The sequence below is a fragment of the Ciconia boyciana genome, chromosome 2, assembly GCF_034638445.1.
Source record: "Ciconia boyciana chromosome 2, ASM3463844v1, whole genome shotgun sequence".
In the NCBI taxonomy this organism is placed as follows: domain Eukaryota; kingdom Metazoa; phylum Chordata; class Aves; order Ciconiiformes; family Ciconiidae; genus Ciconia; species Ciconia boyciana.
In genome coordinates this window covers 52,599,166-52,626,248 of record NC_132935.1, presented here as the reverse complement: position 1 = coordinate 52,626,248, position 27,083 = coordinate 52,599,166, and the positions used below count along the sequence as shown (strand labels likewise).

At 49.4% G+C, this 27,083-nt stretch overlaps 1 protein-coding gene across 1 annotated transcript in view; it reads left to right on the top strand.

The window, feature by feature from the left end:
- MIB1 (MIB E3 ubiquitin protein ligase 1) overlaps window positions 1–25,940 on the top strand; it is a 130,948-nt gene extending 105,008 nt beyond the window's left edge. The window contains exon 22 of the transcript XR_012040923.1: window positions 25,704–25,940. The gene's annotated coding sequence lies outside the window, so the exon portion shown is untranslated. The remainder of the gene's footprint in view (window positions 1–25,703) is intronic.
- Window positions 25,941–27,083: the final 1,143 nt, after the last annotated feature.

Sequence of the window (27,083 nt, the reverse complement as noted above, 5' to 3'; positions counted from 1 at the left end):
TCAAGATCCTGACGGCCTTAGGGACTGTGGCAACGAGGAGGGTACAAGCGTTGCATTTATCTAGCTTACTTATCAAGTTCTGTGGATAGTTCCTTAATGCTATTTAGGCAGTAGGTCATATAAGCGTTTCCCCAAAGCTATCTGCCCAACAGGAAATCATGAAAGCGTTAGACATGTGCCAGCTGAAAACTCCCTGCTGAAATACCGTGGGGTTTTGCTATATTTCTGCAGTAGGTGCTTTTCCCTGAGCTCATGCATGAAGAAACCTCCCGGAGTGGAGCTGGACCAGAAAGGAGAAGCTAGACAATGCGGCAAAGCTGACGTTTTGAAACTATTTCCACTTATTTAAACAAACCTATTACCTGTTTGAATACCTGGAAGTACTCCAGAACTTCAACAGTTTATAATTTTCTCTTGTCTAAGTCCCCCGGTTTATTTTCCCAGGCCTGGTAGCTGCCATCTTGAAATGTTCTCACCAAGAAGGCAGAGGGGTCCCCGTTTTCACACTGTCTTCGTCCCTGCAACAGCAGGACTGGTATTACAGTGTCGCTGCATTACGCCTCCATCCTAAAAGTCCAATAATGTTCAAGATTCAGGTCTACAGGATGGGAACAAAGGCTCCGGGCTGGCGGTGAGCAGCAGTAAGGGTCCTCGCCTTGAGGAAAGGTTATAAAATCTGACTACAGCAGACAGCTATCAGCACAGCAGATTGCAAGAGCCGGGTTGCCTTCCTGGGACAGGGGAATAAGGAGCCGTTCGAGGGGTCTCGCTGCGGACTGGGATAAACCCAACGCTTTCTTAAGCAGGGGACGGGCATGTTATTGCTTTGGTCGCAAGGGGAAAGCGCCGAGGTGTGCGCTATTTAGAAGGATTTAAAAGCAGCTTGATATATACACACAAGTGCTCTGTAGCATAAGCAGCTGTATTCATCTAATGCGTTAAGGAAAAAAAGCGCTGTGAGGATTGACAACTCCCCTTCCTTCAGGCTATAAACCAATTTCTTGTTGTACCTTTAATTCCCCTGCTCTCTCAATAAAAAAATGATCCAGTTGGCCAGGTGCAATGTCAGAAAGTAGTCCCTGTCAAGCAAAGGCATTGGCCAGTGTCCACGGGACTTTATTAAATAATAGAGTACCACAGCAAAATATGACAGAAGTCCAACGTTACTGACCGCAAATAAATAAAACACCAGTCTTTGACCACGGGGAAAAACTCGAGCTATTTTGCACACAAATCTCTGGCCCTTGAAGAGGCTGGGGGAAGGGAAATTTAGTTCCTTTCATAATGTTAACCAGACCTGCTTCCTAGTCAGCACTGAGCTGGCTGTTTCGTCTTTTTGGAGTGTTTTTCCTGCAAGTGGGAAGTGGGAATCCAGCTGCAGGGGTCTAGTCTGCAGCTGAGCACGGTGGGCAATGCTTTCCTTCCAGCCTTCAGTATTTAGGGTTTCTTCTCTTTTCCCTTTTGCTCGCTTGCAGCCTATCCTTCCCATACCTTTAGGGTAAAGCTTAGCACCAGAATCCTGCACCCTGTCTTCTCCTATCTGTCTGGATTAATAAAGTAACTTTTCACATGTTTTCCTCCTCAAGTCACTTTACTAGCAATGTCTCTCACATCTTCTTCCAGGTGGGAATGGTTTTGCCACTTTTTGTTTTCCTGGGGTTTTTTTGTTTGTGAAGAAGGAATAAAGGGTGGGTGGGGACAAATGTTTCCAAAGAAGGCAGTGGTTTGGTGGAGCTCTTTGCTGAGATGCCAGGGCAGGCATTTTGCGACAGATTATTCAGCTGCTTAGATGGTGGGGACAGAGTTGTCTCCATGGACTCTGGTGCAATTAAGAACCTAAATCACCATCCCCTTTTGAACAGTTGAACTAAGACCATAGGCGAATGGCTGGATGATACTGTCGTAAGTCCTGGTTCCCACTCTGCCTTCCAACCCCATGTCAGATTGATTTCCAGTGGGTTTTGCACCTATGTTTATTCTATAATTTGTGTTCTTGAATTCACACTTTGCAGTGGCAGAGGAAATCCCATATGTGCCTTAAGGGCACTTTACTCTTGGGTTTAAGTTGGCATTTCTCATCTCAGCCTTCGTTCCTTCGTTCAATTTCTGTGAATGAGGAGACACTTTCCCACAGAGGAACCATCTTCCCCCGCAGCTTGAGGCATGCCTGGGGAAGGACACCTGTCATTCATTTTGAACACAGCTCCATCCAGGTGATATTGGCAGACCAATACAGCTATTTTCTTTCCATTTCTGTTGATTATAGTTGAGTCCCACAATATGGTGATATAAACCCAATCTCATTAATGCTTCTGATGTGCTTGCCTGCCCCGCTTTTCTTGTCCCTGCTTTCACAGTCCTCAAAGAATGACAGTCACCATTGGTCAGTATAAACGTAGCCTCCATGGATCCGTGTTCTTTGATGTCCATCTGTATTCTTGCTCTTTATTTAGGATGAAATGTCTACAGCACTTAAAAGAGTTGAGCACTTTTGGAAAATACAGTCTTTATCACAATGTCTTTGCCCACATCAGAGGCCAGGGGAAGTAGCCTGACACATGAGGTGTGTGGAAGGAGTTAACTGCTTGCAAAATAGATGGAGACCTTACAACATAACCAGAAAACAGTTCCTGGCAATATCAGAGTTTGCTTTTCCTGCTTAAAACTCCATTCCCTTTCCTTTCTAAGACACTCGGCTATGGCTTTTGATCTTTTCTTCCTGACCAGTCACTGTTGGACTCATAAAGTTTGTAGAAGCCATGCTGGAGAAGAAATCCTGTTCTGTTTGAAAACCACTTTTATTTGCATTTTCTTTTAAATGGTATGTAGAAAATTAGTCAGTCATGTGTGAGGAGAAAAGCTAACATCCCGTGTAACCAAGCAGTTGAATGCTCTATATACCTGGGCAAACAGGTTGTAGAAGCTGCAATTAACCACCTTTGACTGTATAGTAACTTCAAGATTTCAACTTTCATGGCTACTTGTTGGTGTTTGCAGAGAATTCCTAGAGCATATGGTAACCTTTAGCCCAGCACAGACCTTCAGGAATAAGTGCAAAATCTCTGTCAATCCCGTATGGGGCATATGGTTAACATTACACTAGGGCTTAGCTCTTGTTTGTTTGTTTGTTTGTTTTTGCTTCAAGTACATCCGAGTCTATCAGCTTCAATATCAGCTTTAGGGCTGCCTGAACGACTATGTCGATAGTAAAATACAAAGCATCTCATTTGCCGGACAGTCACACATAGGGTTCTCATTATTTCGGTTGCTGCGCAAACACTCTAAAAGAAACAGTTCCTGCCCCGCGACGTGCTCGCCATCTAAAGACATGCAGCAGAAAAAGGGGCAGGAGGTGGAGGCCCGAAGTAATCCTGCGGTGACTCGGGTGAGATGACACAGCTGATGACTGATGGGGCCAGGAATAGGACCCAGAAGTCCTCGGCCGTGTTGCCTCTCTCACCCACTATGTTCCCAGGGCAGATCGTTATTTTAAATGTTTGTGAAACATCTGCATGTATAAAAGAACAAATCATAAACCAGTTGCAGTTTTCCGCCTTTCTGTTCTGTCAGAAGCATTGTTTTAGGACCAAGGAAGAGGGACAGAAAGATCTGTTAAGCAACATCCCACGAGCAATATAAATCTCCTGAGAAAATAATGCGGCTTCTTCATCGTATCTGATTCCTGAAAGGCTTTCGTCCCTCACAGGATGGTATATGCTTGGTGTCCCAACATGTTCCCGAGGAGAAATGCTGTGCTGGGCAGGCGGTGGAGCCCAGCTGGGATCCTGGCAGGGCACGAGAGGGGGGATGAAAGACAGTGGGTGTCCTAGCTGGCTTGCTGGCATTTGGACACTGTCACTTCTTTTCCTGCAGCTTAAAGGAGACAAGGGCAGCTGTATGGGAAGTTAAGTCTCTCTCTCATTTCCTCAGCCTTGAAGTGGGGTGTTGCCATAACCTGCGCCTCCTTATTTAAATTGTTGACTTCACGTGATGTTTCGCCTTAGTGTCTGACAACTCTTTATTTTGCTCTTCTGTCCCCCTTGAATAGAGCATGTGGGTGCTCAGATAGGCAGTGCTATAAAAGACCCAGAGTAGGCACAGTCCTTCCTCCGGGCTTATAGCACAGGACAGACCCAGGAAGGCTGGGGACAAAGTGACCACCACGGCAGGGTGGGAAAGGGCTCCAGCTTGTGCCTCGGGAGGGAAAGAGCTCAGGTGGCCAAAGTGGTCGATGGCGTCTGCCCTACCCATTTCCCTGAGGTGCATCCTTGTGCAGGGGCAGTGGCAGTGGCAGAGGCAGAGGTGTATCTCAGTCGAAGCAGTTCACAGCTTGCGGTATTGGAGCAGCCGGAGCTGGCAGGGGTGTCGCTGAGATGGGAGAGCTCGTGTCTTCCTGCTGCCGCCCCAGTGCAGGGACCCAGCAAGCTCTGGGGCAGGGGAGATGCAGCAGCAGATGATCGTGCTTTGAATTGCTGTCTGCCTGCACGACGGCTTTGATAGACCTTCTGCCTGCGGGTCTCTCAGCTCCCTGTGAGCACGAGTGGCCTAGTCCCCACGGCGTTCCCACCGACCTGGTACATTTTGCCCCCGTGTAACACAAGTGGGAGCTCTGGGCACCTGAGAAAGTCAACCCTCAGCCTGCCAAAATTATGCACCCAAACAGTGAATGACCCAAATTTAAAAGACTCTCTTGAGAACCTGAATTCTAACAACTTTCCCCACAGCTACAGCAAACCGGTGGGAAAGTCGCCCTGCTCCATGGTGCACGGAGGCAGGCAGTTACATGCACAGAGGAGAAGTTGATGCCCCCTGCAGATAATTTTAGCATTGAAAAATCAGTGGTCTTTGAAAATACATGTCCAAAATATTTCCTGCATCATTCAGGGGTATCAACTCTTCAAGTGCAGATTGAAGCACTGTTGGGAGAGGGACTGTAAAAATCAGGCCGGCTTCTTTCCCTCTCCTCCTCACCAGCTGACCATTTAGGATAAAAGCTGAGTCTAGGTTACCTTTTCTGGGACTTTTTTCTGTGAAGACTTTGATACAAAGCTGGGTAAGTGATGGAAAAGTATGTAATCTGATAGATTGCTGAAGGGACTGAGGTGTGGGGAAGTGAAGGAAGACAAACTGTTGGTGACTGATGATTTTTTCTTAATTCTAAGTCATGGGGAGCACAAAAGTCTCCCTGACTGTGACCATGCACTAATTTAAAACATTAAGATGAGCAGTAAAAAAATGGGTGCCTAAATCTAAGCCCCTTAAGTCTATAGTTAAGTGTCTAAGTAGAGAGGCTGCTGAAGTCTGTGGCAGGAGACCCCTTTGCTGCAATGTGTTTGCTGGATTTTTGCTGGAGTTTTGCAGAGGCCCTGAGCATCCGGCAGCTCCCGCTGAAGTCCCAGTTAAAATATTTTTCCATTTCCCTAAAGTGCTGAACTATGGACTTAAGAACCCGACTCTAGGCACCGTTTTTGTCTGTGTGAAAGATCTTGTTACAAGTATAATATAATAAATTGTACTAAAAAGATTTACGGCTTCTTTTCCTTTTTTGCTAGTGAATAGATGGAAGAAATCAGATTTTTTAATTTTTTTTTTTTTATGTTTGTCAGTCAGTAGGGACTGCACTGGGAATTGTGCTAGGAGCTCTCGCCTCCCAAGCTATTCTCCGAACAAGTCTGTTTTCCCTGAGCTGGCTGAGCTGGTGGGTCTGCTCAAGCCTGGGCCCTTCTGGCCCCGAGCACGCACCGAGGATGCGTGGGGCCCCGTAGCTGGTGCTTTGTGCTAGTAGGCAGTGGTCACGAGCTGCCCCAGCCCTGCAAGATGAAGGACGTGTTTGAAATCTCCCTCCTCACGTCCTCTTCTTTTCAATTTTCCATCTTGCCCATCCAAACTGTGTCCGGAGTGCCTCAGCTCTGCCCGCAATGAATGCCATTTGAGGAAAAAAGACAAAATGCAGCAAAAAGCCCCTGGCCACGGCAGATCTGTGAAATCTTAAGGCAACTTTGCTGACAGTAAAACTTCTGCAACTGCAACGAGCAGCTCTGGTCCCTCTGGCTGGAGAGCCACATTTCGTTATTCCCAAATAATAGCAAGTGGCAGGGCAGGCGAGCGGCACGATAGGTACGGTATCGAAGTACTTCTTCTCCCGACTCCCCCCCCGCCCCCGTCCCTGCTTTCTCCTGCCTGCCACCTTGTCCCAGCTTTTGTCACCATCTGTACATGGTTAGCCGGAGAATGTTTATTATATAATTTAGTTAACTTTCGAGCTGCGAGCCTGCCCGTTTGATGTGCCCTCCTGTTAATGCAAAGCACACCATTACTAGTTAATGATCATGAACTGTCATCACAGTCACTTTGAAAAGGTGACAGTGATGAATGGAGCCAGCGGCTCCCAGGGAGGTTGATCACTGAATGGACAGTAAAGTTTATTTAAGCCCCAGCCTGATAATGGCTCTGCATATTTTAGATGGGTTGTTTCCACTCACTTCTGGGATAGCAGACATTCCCAAAATGATGCGTCCTGCTGCCGCTCCCCGCCCCCCATGTTCTTCCCTCTTACAGTAAGGAAAAGTCTCCCCCATTTCTGCATCTGCTGCCCTAACTGCTTCCCCGGCCGTGCTGCAGTTCTCCGGCCAAAAGAGGGGAAACCCGTGGGCAAAATTTCCTCCGAGCTTTGCAGAAAGCAAAAGCCCCTCTCTGAGCCGTTTCCCGAGTGCGTGGGCACGGCTGCTCCACAGGCTGGGGAAGGGGCTCACGCTCCCATTTAACTCGCCAGGGCTTTTTTGGCAGGATCGCGGCCGCTTGCCTAGCGTGAGGTCTTGCGGATGGGACTAAAAATAAAACCTGCATCTCATCGGGCGTTCCTAACGGGGGCCAGCAGCCAGCACCGGCAGGCCTCGGAGCTGGGAGACAACCCAGTGCTCTCGGGTTGGGAGCCTCAAGGTCCCAAGATAAACAAATCTGCTGGTGAGAGTGACCAGCGTTAGGTCAGGCTAAGGGTCGCTCGAAGGTCAAGCCGCCCTGCAGCTTGGATATTTTGGTTGTGTATTTACCTTCCCAAAACGCACGGTACGCTGGAAGGCTCCTCGCTCCGGGTCGCGGAGCCGGGATCAATCTGCCGGCCGGTCCCCGGGGGGGACGACATCCTTGGGACATCCCTGGGGAAAGACCCCAGGAGAGCAGGGTCTTGGTGGTGCGACTGGGGAGAGGGAGGGAGAGGGCCTCTGAAGGGCGATAGCTCTTGGGGTAGGCAAGGTCTCTGTGCATCTGTGAGCAGGCAGAAGGTGCACAGGGTGATTTATGTTGGCACAGCCGCTTAGCTTTCATTTTAATGTATGCCGTGTGAGAAACGCTGGTGGCAAAAAACAGACACGGTTTTCTCAAGCTATGTAAAACCTGGAGTTTCATCACCTGACAGGAGCCCAGGCTGCCAGACTGCACTGCCAGAGCCTCACACGTGCAGCAATCAGGTCTGGCTTAAAGAGCTGGAGACTCTTGAAAATCTGAAGAAACAGAGAAAAGTCCAAGACACTCCTCATTTTTCTCTTTCTGACTTTTGAATCTCTAGATCAGTCTTTCAAAGCTTTACTGTGCAGCCAGAAAGGCTAGAATGCCCTCTTCTTTTTCATAAGATGTGAACGTAGAGATATTTGATGAAAAGACTCCAGTTAAAGCTGTAGGGAAGCCGTACCAGCCATACTAAGGGCTGACAACTGGCAACACTGCAAAAGCTCAGCTGCACTGACCCTCACCCCAATACTCCAGGAGCAGTTCTTCTTGGGACTCTGGTCAGGGCAGGCTGCCTACAGACAAGCCAGTACTTTCTCCAGTTATTATCATGATTTTAGTGGACGGTACAGCAAAGATACATAGGTGGTGGATGTCCCGTGACATACAAGGTGAATGTCCCGTGAATGCCTAGATGTCCAGCTTGTTCTCCTGACTCACCCGCTCGTCGGGGTGGTCCTCCTCTACCCCACGTGGCTCCCTGGACAGATTCAGAGGAAGGCTCGCAGGGCGAGATGAAAAAGGCAGGAATCACACATCCATCTACAGAGAACAAATAGTCCTCAAAGGTTTAGTATGGGTGCCCAGATGAGAGGAGGGAGGGAACTGAGGGACATGAAAAGCTGTGTCGGGGACAGGAACGACTGTGTTGCAGCTTTGGTAGAGTCAGCCCGGAGGGAAAAGGTTGGGGAATTTCTACAGACACACACACATAAATGTCCAAAACAATTACACCGAAAGCATTTATTGCTACATAAATTTGATCCGTTCTCCATCATGGTCACAGGATGATATTTCAAGGCATTATCCTCATTAGAAGGATGAGAAGGAGCCTGTCATCCAACAGTAGCTTCTGGATGATCTGCTGTTATGTAGTACTTGTATGGCATGATCAAACCCAGGAGAAGTTAGGTCTCAGCTACACGAGAAAATCATATCAATTTAAGTAAGTAATGATTTGTCTAAAGTTTAAACAATATCAAGCTTTACTTTCAAAGCAAAATAAGGACACTGCCACAAGGGAGCCACGTTAACCAGCCCATTTATAAACTGACGGGGCTTCTTCTGGTAGACAAGTCTATAAACCACTTTCTGGTGTCTCAAATGGCAAGTTATCATGCACGTTTAAGGGGTAACAATGGGCTTTTAGGAAAAATAAATCAATGGGTGGAATTAATGATCGCTTTCATTGTCAAAATAAATGTTTTAAGTGAGCCACAGAGAGGGAGGCAAATTATTCTCATGAAGTTCTGAGGTTTGGGGGTGATGCCAGGGAGCTGCCGGTGGCGGGGGCTGTCGAGCCCAGGCAGCGCGGGTGTTCGCAGCAGTATTTCAAAGCAGAGCCACGTCCTTCGGCGAGTGAGTTTCCCGTCAGCGGCGTGCGGGGACGGCAGCAGGCCGTGCATCAGCGGTGGCACTGGGCTTCACCGCCCGGAGGTGCCTTCCTGCCACCTTCCCGGCACAGGGATGGGCTGAAGGAAAGTCACCCTCGTCTCCTCGCTGCCTCTCGGTCCCCGTGCACTGAGGGGAGGTGACTGTCCTTTTGCATTTGGGTTGAGACACTTCACCCCGGCATCTTAGACACAGAACTGCTGCTGTTAACTGCCAGCCCATTGTCTGCCAGTGACAGTTTTCTCTGCAACTCACTTACCAGGGGGTGAATGTTGATTGAGCAAATGAACACAAAGCAGCCGAAGCCGCTGGCTGTGAATTGTGCTGCTGTTAGTTTAAACAACTGGAATAGAAACGCCATTATCCGGGGAGAATCAGGGCAGCCGGGGGAATAGTCACAGAGAGCAAAATTTGCCGGCAGTGACTAGCACAGGGAGATGGATGGAATGTTTGGCCTTGATTGAGGTGTCACCCCGGGTATGCTTATTGTACCCACACTCCCTCCTTTCCAATGTGATTTAATCTGAGGCTTCTCCCTCCCTCCCAGCCTTCATTGCTCTGCGGCGTTGAACCTGTGCTCCCTCTTACCGGCACGGCATAGCCAAACCAGGCACGGCCAAGGGATCTGCTCCAGTCTCAGCCCGTACACCCCCAGGCCTGTATGTTCTGCCTCTTTATTTCCCCCTCCTTTCTACGGGACGTGCACCAGGTTGGTATTTTACCTTCTCCAGCTGGCGTGCAGGCCAGCACGGCCAGCTGGGCAGTGCCTCGCTGGTCAGAGGAGCTCGCTGGGCTCTAGCAAAGCTGAGGCAGAAGCTCCAGCTCAAACGTGGCTGGAGGGCATCCCCCCACTGGTGTGATAACACCCCAAAAAGCACCCTTGAGGTGGGGATCAAAGGGTCTCTGCTCTATGAAAAGCACAGGCTGAAACCCCCCTGGCTGATGGAAGGGCCAGGGGGATGGAGGAAGAGAAACCGCCGCCCTGCCACGGCTCGGCCGCTGCCACCATTGCTGTGCGTGTGCGGGGAACCATCACACAGGTAAGGGGAGTCTCCAAGGGCTGACTCACAACGCCGCTACCGTCACAGACTTCGTATAAAAGCAGCTTCACCTTAGCGGTGTTTGCCACATCCTTTTCCCGAGGCCTTTTCCAGCCTCTGCCACCACCACGCTCACTGCCACGGATGAAGCAGCACCCTTGGCCAGAGGGGTCTCTCCTCACGGGGGTAAGGAGAGGGCTCGGAGAGGACCGTGGTGCCCAGATCGGGCAGGCTCTGGCTGACGAAGCAGAAGGAGAGCATTCATGGGGGTGAGGAAACACTGACTCGAATGGAAGACGTGGATGTTGCCTGATCAAAGGGCAGTGAAATGAACATTTAAGAGAGGTGAAAAACCTGATAAATTAACATTTGCATTAAATGGGATCTGGTCTGATTCCCCCATGGCTGGGTAATTTGTGAGTGTGAGGTGTTGCGGCTGCAGATAGAGGCGAGCAGGACGTGTTATTCAGATTATTTTCTCACTTGAATTTGCTCAGAAGATGGGGGATCTTCCTGCCTTGCAGGCCCATGGGGGTAGCAGTGTTGGTGCCCAGCATCTGAGTTTCACGGGGAGCAGGATATTTGATTACGGGAGACAGACGTTGATAGCTGATGACATTAGTGCTGTTTTCCCAAGCTGGTGTGAACGCAGTAAAGCAAAGACTGTATAAAAACAAAAGTCTTCAGTGCTTCCTACCTGGAGGGCACACCAGTTTGGCCTGCCGCGGGAGGAAAGTAACATCCCACAGCTTGTAGCTCTGTACCGGCAGCAACAGGAGCCGCTGAGCTCCTTATGGAGGCAAGAAGTGGTTCATATCTCATGCATAGTAAGGTCTGGCCACCGAGGCCCTCAAGCTCTGGTTTGAGTCAGTTGCCCCCACCACACTCCCCACGCTGCCATGCACAGCCCATACTGAAGCCATCGCATGGCCAGCGTTTTGGCGAGTGGCCAGAGGGCGAAGGACGGGGAGCCAGCAGTATCTCTGTCTTGCTCTCCAAGGGGCCATTGAGCAGCCTCATCCTCCATGCAGAGCGGGTCTGTTCACCGAGTCGGGTGGGGAGGAGAGGCTCTCCAGGCTGGGAGAATGGATAGCACCAGGGACACCTTGCAAGCCCCCGGGGCGCTTGGGGAGACCGCCATTTGTTTTGGCAGCAGAGCGTAGCCACGGGGCGCAGCCTGCCAGGCCTTCACGCAAGTCTGGGTAACGTGCTGCTGCTTGTTAACAGCCCCCTGCCGAGTGTCGGTGCAAGCCCTGAGAGCAGGGGGTTGCCGGTCTTCAAGGCTGCCCCTCTGCTTGCTCTGAGCCTGGTGCTCCCTGCAGCACGGTCCTGATGCCCAGCTGGTGGGAAGGACTCTGACTCCCTGTCTTGTACCAAAGCCGTTAACCAGACCGAGCCGATCTCTCGAGCACCAGCCTCGGCTCTCGTGGCTGGTACGATGCATCCAGCGCGAGGGGCCGGGGCAGCAGAGCCTGCCTGCGCGGGAGTGACGGTCTGTGTGCTTTGGCTGGTGGGTCTGGGCAAGGGAAAACATCAGAACGGGGCCTCTGGGTGACGACACATGCAGCTCAGGGAGCATCCAGTCTGGGCTGTCACCCACACACAAAGGATCAAAAAAGGAAAGAGGAAATTTTTCTGTGCTAGCAGGTACAGCTTCCATGTCATCAGCAATATCTATGCCAATAAATTAAACGAGGCCAGGACACAGCTGTTTTCTATATCGCTAAATTGTTAGCACTGTACCTGCAGGGTTTTGGCCCATGACAGTTACCACCCCCCGAGATGAGAGTGTTTCAGGTGTTTGCAGCAGCTGTGCCCACCGAGCAGGTCGGTTGTGGCCAGTCTGTTTTGAGAGGCACGAGAACTGGCCGCATGGCTGTGAACTGCACTGGGCTAGCAGGCTTCAGGGCCAGGGGACAGCCCTGGAGCATTTTATTCACTTACAGAGATGTAACCATTCTTTACTTCCCTGCTGCAGTGCGCACTCGGCACTAGGCAGAGCTCGGTCCCTGGGGCGATCCTGCAGCAGGCAGGCAGCATGGCTTAGAAGAGGGACCCAGCTTAAGGGAAGCTCTTTTGGGGCTCCATACCCTTTGGTTTTATCCTGTGTTGGATATTACCCCTTTGCTGCTCCATCGCCATCCCAGAGTGGTCCTTCTCCCTCTGCGCTGCCTGCTGAAACGCCTCTGTGCTGCCCACGTCCCGGGAGCTGGCTCTCCAACCTTCCTGCGCCTGCGCTCCCCTCTCCCTCATCCCCACACTTCATCCTTCTCCTGACCGACTGTCCACACCTACTCTTGTATCACCTCTTTGTGAAAACACATCCCCCACGCTGCTTTTCTGCTCGTGAGAGCCACACACAGAGTCATGTCGTCACGCATGCCAGCTGGCACGGCCGCACCGACTGCTCGGGCAGGGGGACGGGCAGGGGACGCCTGCGAACACAGAGGCATCACCCCACCGCCATCCATACTGACACTGAGCTGGACAAAGCAAAGTGAGCTTAATGCTGTTTTCGTGGCAAGGCCTTCATTTACACCTCAGCTGGTATAAATGACGCCGGGTTTTAGCAGGCAGTTTAATCCTTTTACTTCTTGTGCGAAGGAATGTGTGCTCGCTGGCCAGGACTGCTCCACACAGACCCGTCCTCAGCCTCCTCCTTTGCTCCTGGAGGTAAAAAGTTCAGTGGGGCTCTGCGTGCGGAAGGGCTTTCGGCATCCCCAACTCGCTGGGGAAACCATCAGCGTGCCGTGAAGCATCCTTGGGCGCAGGGATGAGAGCTCACCCGCCCCGGGCTGGGTGGGTATAGGCTATACATAGCTCGGGTCCTGGACAGGCGGACAAAGGGAGCCTGTAAGGCTGCTGGGATTTGCGGTTATCGGCGGCCAGGGCAGGAAACGTCCCACACCACAATAACCTCAACTCCACCTTATGTCAGCAAGCCCTACAAACAGAAGGACCCAACCGCGGGCTTTTGCACAGCCTGGTACTGTACACCGGAGCCCGCTCACATGGTGAACAGACGGAAAAACAACACGACTGGCCTGTTCTGATGGCAAGCAGATAAACCCTCGCTCCGTTCAGACGGGTATTGTTTCCTTCCCACTGGCCTTCTTGCTGCCACCACCGAGCACACGATAAAGCTTTGGCTTTTTATAGGGCTTCTGTTTGAGTTTGTGCTGATTTCAATGCAGTCATTCAAAACGAACATGCTTGGTGAATTGTTAATTCAAGTGCCCTGGAACACGGCAGTTAGGAAAAATGTAAAGACTATTATTAACCGGTTAATTCTGGGTGCGAATTCCCACCACTGCTTGCACTAGAGTTTCTTTAGCTTTCCATGGCAGTTGACTTCAGAGCCAGGGCTGGCAAGGAAGGGAGGGAATATGAGCAGATGTAAAGAGCTGTATTTTTGGTTCTTAGGCCATAGTTTTGGTCAAACTCTGCCGATACTGCTGTTTCCCGATCTGCCGCCCGAGGTGGCTGGTGTTGGTGCTCCAGCCTGGATTCCAGCAGAAATGAAACCAGACGTTCACACAGGCTCTGTCAGGTACTACATCCCAGCACATCCACACATGGCGAGAGACAGGAAAGACCTATGGGAACCTTTTAGACCTGAATCCTTTGTTGCTAATTCCCTAAAGTACTGACGATGAGTTCAGATATTTTGCTGAATTCTTGGTGCGTTGCGGCAGCACCCCGGCATTGCCATCCTGGGCCGCCTGCTGGTATCCTCTCCCCGTGCTGCGGCACCCGGATGGCAGCCGCGCACCCGGGCACGCTCAGGCAGGAAGGGAAGGTGGGCAAACACTCGGCGCGCTGGGGCAGGAGTTTGGGTTTTTACCGGGATGGCTTAACACAACAGCCTGTGGGAAAAAATGTAGCACAGGTACTCTAACTACTGACAGCCCGTTTCCTTGCATTGCAGAAGCGTGGGCATTTGCCTTAATCAGTGCTTCCTACACTATTTTAAGGCTGAATGCTCTTTCAGGAAAAATAAATGGATAACAAGATCTTTGCACCACAAGCAAGTATTATTAAATGCTTCTCTCCCATGTGCAGCTCATCCATAGCCCTTTCCCTCGTAAGTCCTCCGTGCCCTCGTCCCTCACACTCTGGAAAACACTGGCCTCCTTTAAATATTTCCTGAGAGGCTGAAGTGACTTCCATTGCTGCCATGGTCACATCTGGCTGTACCTGCAAGTAAGTGGCTCTCTCATTCTTCAGACCAGCTTTGATTTTCATCTGTCATGAGCTGCACAGGCCGTTGAGTCTTTTTTCCAGCTCAGGTAGTTCTCTCCAGCTGGTTCATGGTTTTTTGTACTGGATTATCTGCAGCAGCTTTTTATGTTTCCTCTGTTTGTGAATTGATTTGTTTCTGCTCTGCTCCTCCTTGCTGCATCTACCACGCTTACTGTAATTCTGCCCACACTAAATATTCACCTTCTGTGAAGAGGTTGATTTTGCTTGACTGAAATATGCAGTGGGGACATGGCAGAATCTCTCATGTCCTTGTACGTCATGTGTTCCTGCTCTTTTCCAAAGCCAAACAATCCAATACAATTGGAAAAGACACAGCAGCCTGGGCTCCACTGCAGTACAAAGCCTCCAGTCCATCAGCACAGTCAGCGGCAGTACTTGTCAACATCGAGTGTGCCCAAAGGTTTGGTTTGCTGCTGCGGCTGCCACTGCTTGGATTGGGGAAACAACCAAGACAGCCTCACTGCCCTGGGAATGTGCAAAACTCAAGTGAGAAACAGTCCCTGGCCTGAGGAACTTGCGGTCCTGTTAGACAAGACGGATGGAGGCAGGGAGAGGAGGCACGGAGAGATTGGGGCCAGAGTGAGGAGTAATTAAATCCAGGTTCCTGCTCATGAAGGGCTGTTCAGGCTATAAGTTGCCCACTGAACCAGACACTGACTCTAAACAGATTTTTATAGCTTCTTTTATTTGATCAGTGAATGTTTAAAACAGTATTTTGACATTCCTGCTTTTATTTTATTCTGTGTATTTCTGGCAAGGATTTTTTTGCTGCAGCACCAACTCAATAAGCAAGTAATTTCAGGCTGAGCTGATGTCTCCTGGTTGTAAGGTCTTTCTTTGGAAATGCGGTGATCCACCTGAGGGATGACTTTGCTCCAGCATCATCTGAAACTCTCAGGCTGGCATATGCAGCTTGTGAAAGGTGCTGAGAGTTGTTTGCCTAAGAGCCTAATAAAATTAAACACTGTGACAATTGCTGTGGTCAGAGCAACATCTGCTTCCTCTGAAATATCACAAGTGTGGAACATACCAGGCCAGAAGGGACAGAATTGGGGAAAAAAAAATCTTCTAAAATTAAAAAAAAATACCCTTCAGCAGCTACAGCGTGCCAGCGGTACGTCCTGGCACTGAGGCTGGCCCAGCACAGGCATGTGCATGCCTGCGTGCCAGGAACGCCGTGCTGGCCAGCACTCAGCCCCGGATGCCGCACATGGCCCCCGCAGACCCAGCCACTGCCTCATGTCCTTGCCACCGTGTGGGGACTCCCCGGGGCTGGCGGGGCAGGAGGACCCCAGCCAAGGAGCAGCTCCCCATGCCTCGGGTCCTCCCCTGTCGTGCCAACCTCATGAGCGTGTGTGGCAGGACCCAAGGCATGGGGACCGTGACTGGCAGCACGGAAATCTGGGATCGTGTTTGTTATGGGCATATGGGCATATAAATGCTGGTACATGTGCGTGCAGGCTCCAGTCTCGGGTTGGATTAGCTTCAGACAGTAAAGTCGGGTTCTCTGGATATTTCTATATCTCTTGTGCTTTTGTTGCCCTCCACAGGAGGCACACAGCGACTCCTCCTGCACTTCCAATCCTTTCCCCTGCCGCAGGAAAGAAATGTTTGGAAAAGTTTTCAGCCTGATCCTCCTCCCCCTCGTTAAATTTAGCACGAGCTTGTAAAGCGCCATCAGGAACAGCAATTAGAGCGCTGCGCATTTTGGTTCATGGTTATCTGCAAGGTCAGAGAGAAGTACAGCCTGTTAGTGAAGGTTCTGCAGTTCTCATGCAGTTTAAACACAGAGGAGTACGTTAAAAATAAGAAGAAAAGCAAAATGTGTTAGTCAGTCCTGACTCTCACAGACCTAAACCCCTTCCTAACCCTCTCCCCGAAATTGCTCCTTCCATTTGCAATATTGATAATACATAATCAGCTACGTTTAATGGCGGTTGATAAAGGCCAGGAAAGTCAATGAACAACCTGCCACCGTGCAGGGCTCCCAAAACATACCTCCACCTAAGCGGGGATCTCCCCGGGGGTGTCCAAGCTAATGGCATCGTGCTTGACAGAGAATGAGGCCAGAGGATTTTCATGCTCAGAGTGTTTTGCCATCCTTTGTTCTTTTTTTCCTCTTTTTCTTTTTTACGTTTTCCTTCTCCCTTTCTTCTGCCACCTGCTCAGCATCACCCTCCCTTTGCTTTCAGTCCTCTCCTGTGCTCTGTCCCCACTGCTGTGCATGGGCTTCGGGCCCTCTCCCGACCTCTTTCATTGAGCCTCCTCTGTTTCCATGCCAGACCACCTTCATCCTGACCCTGTCCAGGCTCCCTTCGGTCTCTCGGGCTCTCTCCTGCTCTCACCCCAGCCCCCCTCTCCCTCACGCCAGGCCCCTGCCTGTCCGTGCCGCTGCTGGGGGACAGCCCAGTGGGTGCTCCCTCTTCCACCCCCATGGCAGTGGCACTGAGTGCACCAAACGTGGCAAGAACAAGCATTTTCTACAGCATGAGAAGGGGGAGCTGGATGGCACACCAGTGGCATTGCTCATCACCTCTGGGGACGGCCAACACCTCCCTCAGGCTCTGCCTGGCTTTGTCTTGCCATGGGCAGCTCTCCAGCCTTCGTCCCATCTCATTCCCTGTCTCCATCTCTCGCTCTCTTTCCCTGCCGTAGTCCACGTCATTTCCATTGCAACCAGAATATGCTCACTCTTTCTTTTCTTTAATGGACCCAGGCTGAAATGTGTCCTAACAGTATTTTTAGCAGAAAGCTTGGCAGCCTGGCAGCCCCTGGGCGTTTTGCCACCTTGAACGAAAAATGTGTATCGGCCCGATAAGAATTACAATGGGGTCCTTTGGGGGCTGCGAGCAGAGAGCGTCCTGCCGGCTGCCTACCTGCTCCATGGGGCGAGGGAGGGTGGCCTTGGGGCTTCCTCCAACCCACGCTCACCCCCCATCCCACGCCCTGCCACGCAGGATGGCTTGATGCACCCCAACTGGCCTCTTGTATATGCTTAAACGTATATCAGGAGGGGTTCCTGGGGAAGCCATGGGAGTTAAGTGGAAGAAAGCTGTTGCACAGCTGGAATAGGGGTATTTTCTGGGCTCAACGGTGCTGCAGGTGATATGAACGCAGCACCTTGTCCCAAAAAGTTGCCTTGATGAGTGTAGCAACCAAGTAAAGATGGGGACAAGCGCAGCTCCCAGTATCACAGCCTGAGGGTGGCTCCTTTCCCTCTGCTTTGTCCCTTTGGCAGTGCCGGGGCTGGGGACGAGGCAGTGGCCCCCTCGCAGGCATGGGGCGAGTGCTGGGAGCCGGCACCATTTGCCCCAGTGTGGTGGCTGGCACAGCTTGCTGGGAGCTGTTGGCCGCTGACATGTCAGGCAAAATATTTGCAAGAGGGGATGGCCTGTTGTGGTGATTTCCAGCTGCAATCAATAAGGCACTGTTGCGGGATTTTAATTTGAAAAATAAATATCACATCTGGCTAATGTTTTTTAATATCTAATTTCCCCCTCGCAGTTCAAGGGTCTACATCTTACTTAGAGAAACGGCAACAACATAATTGAACATCCTGGGAAATGTATGCAAAAATGCCGCTGTTGCCAAGCAGGGCATTTTGGGGAAGGGGGAGATCATATAAGCCAATGCACCTAGTTTGTTTATCTAGCCTCCTGATCACCCTAGCTACCTCTATAGTCAAGGAAGGGAGAGAAACTCCCTCAGGAAGTATTTTCAGGGGTAACACAGATGCTCTAAATACTCTTCAAATAGGCCTATCTTTCCCATCGACACCCCAGGGGGAGTAGGTGGCCGGCCACGTCAGGGACTGGCAGCTGTGACGACCTTTTCCAATCCACACCGCTCCGACCAGACCTGCAAGGACTGGGCCAGACAAACGTGATCTCCATCTCCAGACAAATGGCTCTGTCGTCCTTCTGTGCAAAGAGGAATAATTTCAAAAGGAGCCATGCCTGAAGGCTGGTGGTGAGGACGTTTATTTGGCGCTGGGTTTGTAAGGGTGGCTGCCTGCCTGCACGCATGCGAGGTGGGATCCTATGCCTGGAGTACAGAAATGGGCAGAGGGATTGGAAGAGATCACCAAAAGCATCTCTCTGACCAAGAAGTGACCAAGTATACATGTGTCTTGTTGTGAAAGATGTTCTTATATTACTCTTAAGGACTCCTCCTTACCATTAGAAGGGTTTTTTGACCTGTCCACTATGAACGGGGGAGCAGAGTTGTTCCCCTCTTCATCTATGAACTGTTTTATGTAGCTGAGGGTTGTTACTGCATCCCCGTCGGTCGTCTGGTTTTTGACCTAAGCCAGGCAGTTCTTTCAGCCCTCCCGTGCAGGTCACTTTTCCCAGACCTTCGCTGTCCCTGGACTGTCTCCAAGGGGTCCACGTCTTTCCTGAACTACATTGCCCAAAACTGGCCACACTATAAAACAGCAGCAGCGTACTAGGATGGCACTGAACAAAAGGGTAATTCCTTTGTACAGGCAATCCTGCTTGTTATTCTTTCCAACATGATGTTTGCTTTATTGGTTTTGGTTTTGGTTTTGGTAGTAGTGTGATTTAGAGTCTTTTCTACAAAACTGCTGCTTAACCAGATGTTTCCACTTGATATTTGTTCAGCTGATTGTTCCTGCCTAATTGTAGATCCTTGCACTCTTCCCCACTGAATTTTGTCACACCATTTCTCTAAGTTGTCAAAACAATGTCTCTTTTTTTCCTTCCCCCCCTTTTTTAAAAATTTTAAATTCTGATCCTCTCTCCCGAATACCTGTAATCTGCCAGGTTTGCGGTTGCAGTCTATGTTCCCTCGTGCTGTGATGAATGATGCCAGGTAAAGCTGGGCACCAGCCCTGTGTCCTTCTCCATTTTTGACAATGAACAACCAACAGCTGCTCCTTGGACTGGGTTATCCAACCAGTTTTGCATCAAAACTGTATTTTCCTGGTTTGCTTGAAGATACGTGGGGCAGCTTTGAAGGCATGAGACAGCACCGATCCCACCTCCAGACTGCGCTGAGCAGAGACGATGCTGCTGGCAAGACAGGTGGGAGGACACCTTGGCACAGACATCCATAGGGTTTAGGTGTTTTGCAGCTCAGCTTGGCCATGCCTTAAGAAGCCAGGTATATCCCAGGTGTCTGAAGGGCGTAGTGGCACCTGGGCAGAGAAGTGGAGTACCCAACCTTTGTACTTAGGTCCCTCTGGGACTGTTAAGGTTTGGTTTAGGTACCCATGCCTGTTTGCTGGCTCCAGCTCTCACAGTGCAGCTCTCCCTGTTAGGCCAAAGGGCGCAAACGCACGTCAAACTGAAATGTTTCAGTCAACCATGTTCACCTGTTTGGAGATGCTGTTCTGTATGAAAAAGACTTTCAGTGACCATGAACTGAAATTTTTCTTTCAGAAAACTTCTCTGTCCAGGAAAATACTGAATACTGAGAACTTTTATCCAGCTTACCCATGAGAACAAATACCCAGATACTGGAAAGGGCTGCAGCCTCCAAGATCCCAACTCTCGAGCAGCTGCTGGATTTTGGTTACCATCGGTGGCTTGTATTAAAAGCCAGTGGGTTGCTCCACAAGCCGGGAGTTTGAGTTACTGTGAAACCTGCATCTCGCCTTCCCCTCACCCCTTCCTGGTATTAAAACCTCGAAGAGCTGCAGCACACAGAACAAAGGAGAAAGCAATAGGAGAGCGGCAAGGTCACACATCTGCTGCTTTCCACACTTTCTTATCTCTGACATCATGGGCCTCAAGGTCTTTCTTCTCATTAAAACAGCTGAATAATTGCAAACTGTACACAAACTGACTAAACCTGTGGCCTTCTGCCTTAGTCATAATATGGGATGTCTGGCCAGCGAAGATGTTTCTTGGCGAGGCTGGGTGGAGGGGCTGAAGAAGTAAGCAGCTCTGTGTGAACGCAGCGGGAAGCCTTGCCTCTGCCACCGTCCCTTGGGCTGACAAGCCACAGGACATCCAGCGGGGAAGGCACGGTGCCATCGACGGTGCTACTGAAAGCAGCGGGATGTGACCCCATCCCACCCTCGGGACATGCAGGGCCAGCTCTGAATTGACTTTGTGGAGTGCTGATTTGTAGTGACCCCGCCAGTGCTGCCTCTGCTTGAGGTTTACTTTGTTAGCAGTGGAGAAATAATAGGCCAGGGATGGGAAGGCTGGGAGAACAGTGGAAAAACAGACTGGGAGAACTGTGGAAAAACAAAGGATAAGGCATGTTATGGGTGAGGATGCGTTTAAAAAGAAAGCAGAAAAGGAGGAAAAAGTACCCTGAATCAACAAGTCTTTTGTACAGCTTGGGTTTGTTCAAGCAATGCCAGCCTAAGCTGACCTCAGACCCCTCTGTCTCTTGCATCTCTTCACGTCTCTGTCTTTTGGAGAGTCGCTTCTCAGGTCCGACCATTGCACGCACCCTTGCTGGTGTCTCTGTGGCTGCTGTACCTCAAGCAGCTGCCACTGGGATTTCTGAAAAGCACACCTGTGACCACCACCCTGCTAGTCCTGGTGCAATTCATTACTGGCAAATCGTTTTTTATGACATAACGTGGGATGTAAGAGATCTATTTCTGGTGGTCGTACATGTCTCCCTGCTTGGTGATTAGAGCTTAGCATCTGGAAATGCAACAATCTGGGAAAGCTAAGGGGTTAGCGAGTGGATGGGGGTGGTCTGGGCTGTGAAAAATTATATGTGCACTGAAGTAAGTGGATAAAGATGCTCATGAGGTTCCAAAGCTTTTCCTACAGGAATAGAAATAATTGTGAAAGATGAAAATCGGGAAAAATTGTGTAACAGGTGGCTACTGACAGCAGCAGCTAAACACAAGTGTTAGTAGTTTTAGTCCTTCCTACGTTATTTGTGAAAGGTTGGAAGGTGCCAGCAGTGCAGCTCTGTGGGCCTCCCGCCTAACGCCAGCCTCACAGCTCCTCCCTGCATTTCATCCCCTTGGTGAGCCCGACAGCTTGCCTTTGGCTGAAACACATCTACCAGCAAGGCTGCCACCCTTTGCTGGCATGCTGTTCATCCTCACTGGTAAAAATATAGTTCTTAGTTCTCAGATAGCTTTTTTTTTTTAAATCTGGTTTCAACTTCCAGCTATTTATGTTGTGTCTTCCTCTACCAAGAAGAGGCTTTTGCTACGTGACACTGTGTCCTTCTGAATGAATTTGTACCATCAGCAAGTCAACTCAGCCTTCTTTTAGAAAGCTGAACACTGAGAGATGGTGGCTTTGGCCTGTATTCTCCTGCATATCCTCCACTTTTTTTGGTGTTTTTGGAAGTGTTGACACTGGATCAGGAGCCAGTAACCCATTAGTGCTCTCTCCACTTCCCTGCCCCTGCTTGGTGGGACCCCATTACACCCTTAGCAACCTACCAGAAGCAGTAGGGACAGAGGCAGAGCTTTTTTCTGTAACACGAATGCACAAGTCTCCAGGTGCATTATGGTTTTATTTTTTCAACCTTTTTTTCTTTAAACACTGAGTCTTGACTGCTGCTGGAAGTAGATTGCCAAAGTTTCAAGCTGATCAGGTTTTCCTTGGAAATAAGCTATCGAGCAAATTTTCTCTTTGTGGCAGGTTCTTAGATGAATGTGCTGCTTATCTGATGAAACATTTATCAGAGACAACTTGTGGCATGTTACCCCAGTCCCATGGTGCAGTTCCTGTATCTTTACTCAATTGCTTGAAGATGGTAGAAGATGACACTGCAAACAGTAAACAGCAAACGCTGCTGATGTACAGGTATCTTTTGGGTACCATTACCTAGTTTGAACAAGCCCTCGGTCAAATATGTACTGAAAAATGAGCAAAAGTTGGCAGGATTGAGTGGTCCTCTGCAAAACTGATATACTGGTGGGAGTACTGTGGAGCATCCCACCAGTCAGAGCTGGACCACTGTGGCAAAACTCGTGGCTTCTCTTAGACATAGTTTATTCAGAGATTACTAAGTCTTTTAAATTATGTCCCTCTGGACCCTGCTTCTTGAATATTAGTACCTGTGGACTAATGCCCACATGCAAACAAAAAAGAGAAGAATAAAAAATATGCAAACTAGCAACAGTGACGCTTGGTATAACTGCAGGGTATAATAAAGCCTGGGTGGAACAATTATTCCTTTTGAAATTTCTAAACATTTCATGCAAAAATTTCCAGTTCTGATGGCACTGAATATATTGAAACAAATCATTAAGTCTTCTATATTTCCTGTGGAGGATAAAGTTGAAATCTGTTATTTCAGCATTTTGCTCTAAGTAGCTGTAGGTTCTATTCAACTACTGAATCACTTTTGGTGAAGTGAATTTTCCTGGAATTATTGCAACAAAGCCCTCCAGAATATCCATTCTGTAATTTAAAATAAGATAGCAATTCAGGTTTATGCTTTGGTGTCGAAATGGTGCAAAATTTTGTAACAGTAAAATCATCTGCAGAATAGAAACAACCATTTCTAACCACTGCTAATGAGAAAGAACAATAATTCAAGTCTGTCAGAGCTCTTACACACAGAATATCCCTTAGATAAACCTATGGCTAATGCATATCTGCTGGTATGGGTACAGGCACGTCTGTTTTACATATGTATAGCTTCAAACCTGTGGAGGCAAAGTCACCGTGATGTGCAGGACTCTTAGTCTCTTCTTCTCTCCTCCTCACATTTGGAGACAGTCAAAAGCTGGAAAAATACAGCCAGAGCAAGCACGAGAGCATCAGGGATAAATAACCCCAGGAATACAAACTCACTGGTAGGTCTTTCCTGATGAGCAAGGTGGGACTCCCATGAAGATTTGAAAGGTGTCCCCCGTGCTCAGACCATCCAGGTTCGCCAGCATTTCCTCAGCGTCTGGCTCGAAGCACTCAGCCTGAATGCATTGCCCTCCCACCCCCAAACGCTTCTCCCCCACTAACAAATAATGATCAACATTTATTACAACGACATCTGTAATGGATTACAGCTGCCCGGGACCTGGGGAAGCAGGACTCCACAGCCTCTCGCTCCTCTTGTTAGGATCATTCATGTTGCTGCAACACCTTGAGATCTGGGGATCTGTTGATCTCACTGTCACACACACACACACGAAGGCAACATCACAACCTCTAGGATGCTTGTTACCTAAGTAGATACCATAGGGTAGAGGCAAACAAGCTGATGTGAAGTCCTCATGGCAGGTCAGATGTAGAGGTGAGCAACAGGACCTGAGTTTCCAGACTCCCACGCCAGTGCCTGGGCCACTGGGCCCAGCTTTCCCATCCTTAATGCTTTCCCAACACCCATCTTCAATCTGCACCTATGTGGTCTGGAACAACAGGCGTCACTCCTGGAAGACCTTGTCTCTTGGTTGCTTCCTCCTCGGACAGTGGCGTTCAGATCTTCACCTCTGGGCATCGCCTGAGACACTTGTAACTGGAGTCTCCTCTCAGGCAGCATCAAACACTGCTGTGCCTGCAGATTCCACATTCACCCTCTGCCTCAGCGTTCCCTCACCTCCCCTCTCCTCCCACCGTGAGTGCACTTCCAACTTCAGCCCTTCTCCAGGTACTTCCTGCAAAGCAAAGCAGCAAGAAGGTTGTCCTGCTGAAGGTAACGTTCATCATATAACCCACTACCGACTACCTCACCTGTGAACTCTTCACAAGCATCTGCAGTCTGTAGCTTGCTTCTGGGGAGGCTTTTCCCCTTGTTCAGAAGCTGTAGCGATGTGGACCTGGCTGTCACCTGGGGACTACAGGAACCTGGAGCCTGAGCAGGACTAACCTCATGCAATGGTCCATTTGTAACACTTCCCTGCACAGCATCGATATCTAAACTGGGCACTGTGGAGAAGGGTTGTTTCATCCTAAGAAAGCTCAGGACTGAGCTGTGGAGTGGCTTTGATGGGTTATAAGAGATGTCAGTGAGATCTCTGCAAACTCTGCAAAAATGTCTTCCAGAAATTAATGACTTCTTTATTTTCTTCAAGCATTACTGAGGGCAGAGACACCATCACGTAGGGATTTCCATTGTCTGATGACCCTGTGTCCTATGTTTGTATCTGAGAGCACCCGTATAGCTCCTGGTGCCTGTCCTTCCTCCACGCCTATGCCAGTGCCTTTCAGATAGGGAAGCCCAGAGCACTCTTTCTGGGCTAACAGCCAATCCATTAATGCAGAGCACACTTTTCAGCTGAACTGAGTATCCCAAAGACATTTTTATACCAAGAACCTAACTTAGGGGGTGGTGAAATGAGAGCTCAAGGTTAAGGCAATGAGAAGAATTAGGCGGAGCAGGCTCTTGGGCTCTCAAGCCCCAAGCTGGTGTCTCAGGCTGCGAGAACATGGCTTTTCCTTGCTTATGTTGCCCACTCCTGCAACCGGAGTGCTGGAGACTGGAACTGCAGCTATGAGGTATGGTTTTCATTTTCACAAGGAAGATGGAAGAGGTGAGAAGAGAGACATCCTGATTGGAAACAGGGAACACTGGGGGTCCTGATGGAGCAGGCTCGGCAGCGGGTGACTCCTGAGGGAAGGTCAGGAGGACACGAGCTGGCAAACCGAATCCCTGCTAAGTCACCCTTGTTGCAGGCTTTAGGGCTGCGTGAGACCAGAGCGGAGCAAAACAGAGTGGGATGGAGGGAGAGGTGACGAGGGCTGCCCTAACAGGTCGTGTGGGACCTGCCTGCCTGCGTGCGCTAGGATTAACCTCCTGACAGCAGGCAGCTGGGGAGCCGGCAGGGACCCTGGGGATGGGGCAGGGTCCTGCGGAGACCTGTTAGCACAGCTGAGTGGAGACAGGTCTTGCAAAAGAGAAGCAGCTGTGGGAGCCAGAGAGGAAAGTCTCTGCATGTGGACGAGGAGGAGGGAAAGAAGATTGGCTCTGGCTGAGTAATAGGCCAGGGAAAAGATTTCAAGCCAGGAGGACAAAGCCTGTGTGTAAAGTTACATGGCTCTGAAGACATGCAAGAGGGAAACCTTGAGGTGATGTATAGAGATGTATAGGAAAGAGCATTGCTTTCTTAGCAAAACCTGGGGACTGAAACCCCTCAAAGACTACTCTACTCTTCTTCTTCCTCTGGAACAGCCTTTGTTTTGTTATCATAAGTCCTCTGTCGCTAAGGCCAGGCAATCTGGGTAGCTACTAGGTTCAAAAGGACAGTGGTGAGTGTGGTTTGCTGCTGAAGATATAAACCACTTTTGAAGAGCAAAGGGAGTCATCTGCAGAAGTTAAGCAAGGGTCTAGAGAGCAAGAGTTCGCTGGGCTAAAGGGTGTAAATGTTCCTTCTGGAGGTATAGGCTGTGAGTTAAGCATCAGCTGCATAGCTCAGAGGTGGGTCAGAGGAAACTGGCTGTAAACTTCTGACTCAGCATTTAAACAGTGTTGTGTTAAATGGGTTGTGAATTGGCTCTGAGAGTCTGAATTTCAGCATGAGTACCTGTATGTGTTACCAAAAGAGCATTTTGAATTCTGCACCTGTCCTCCATGGAAAATCAGTTCAGGTATTCTTTCCTTGTGTCGTTTCAGATGCCCATCTTTCGAGTTGTCATCCAAGTATATGTACCCTTTACTGCAGCAGGAGCTCCATGGTTTGTTTCAACAGCTGTAGGATAAAATATGAGACATGACTGCTGGTTACAACACCAACTGTAGGGCCAAATCCTGTAAGAGATTTCTGGAATGGAAAATGCAGAACACCTCTTTGCAGAAACTCTGGAAGTGAATGAGAAAACAGGAATGAAGAATTGGTGTAAGATGCCTCCCTGAAAAATAAGAGGTAAAGCAAGACTGACAGATGATTTACGGCCTAAAAATGAACCAGAAAAAAATTTCACAACTGAAATTGCACTCTGAAATTTGTGCACTCTTCTCTGAAGCTGTGTTGTCTTACCACTGTGATCCCGACACACTGCTTCACCCTGTAGGCTTGCTATTCTCTAATCCTTTCTTCTTGTGACTCCTTGCCTCTGTGTAGGCCCTTGTTCTGCAACTATTTAGGGGTGTGAGTTCAGTCACATTTCCAGAGTGTTTCTTCAGAAAACTGCATTTTCAGACAGAGCCTGTGTCATGGTTCCTGTAAACCAATGATGGTTGAGGCTCATAATGGTTTTACAGAAATAAAACAATATTGATTCCAGTTAAAATCAAAGGTGTGGCTCAGTTTCTTTTTTCCAAAGGCCTTGCAGCATTCTTTTGAGCCATAAATGTTGATTCTCTACGGAGTAGGTGTGAACAAGTGCAGAAGGGCACAATATGGTCCTGATCCCAGGGTTTGTCTATGGGCTGTGTGGACATCAACTAGTGCAGTATTTACGTTCTTCCAAGGAGAACTGGACCCTAATGTGTAACTATAAATAGCTGTGATTTGGTTCTTTCTTAACTGGTGCAATTCCCATTAACGATATGCTGGATTTTATACTGCTTTAAACTGAGAAAGTAACTCAGGGCACATTTGGACCATGCATACCAGCCCAGTCCAGCCCATGTTTAGAAGGGGTTGTCACCTTGGACCTGAGGTGGCTTGGACTCCTCCTGGAGCCAAGATGGTTCACGTCAGTCAGCTGTGGGATCTCTGCTCTGCAATCTCCTGCACTTCTGGGCCTGAGTTTGGGAGTCACTACGTCTGGGATGTAAAATCACCTGTGTTGAAGAAGTTTAAATATGGGCTATGTGGAGGCCTTTCCATGCAGGAGAGTTTTTCCAGAGCAACATATTCCTGATGAGCTCCTCAGCTTCCAGAGCAGCAGATCCTTTGCCACATTCCTGCAATGCACTTTAGAGCTGCCCACAGACTTTTCTGCGTATGGTGCCTCTTCTGCAAGAAGAATGGCCACAGAGGAGCCTTAATTACATGGCTCTTTAATTATTTATTTAGTCAGCATGCACATTCATTCACATTGTATTCAC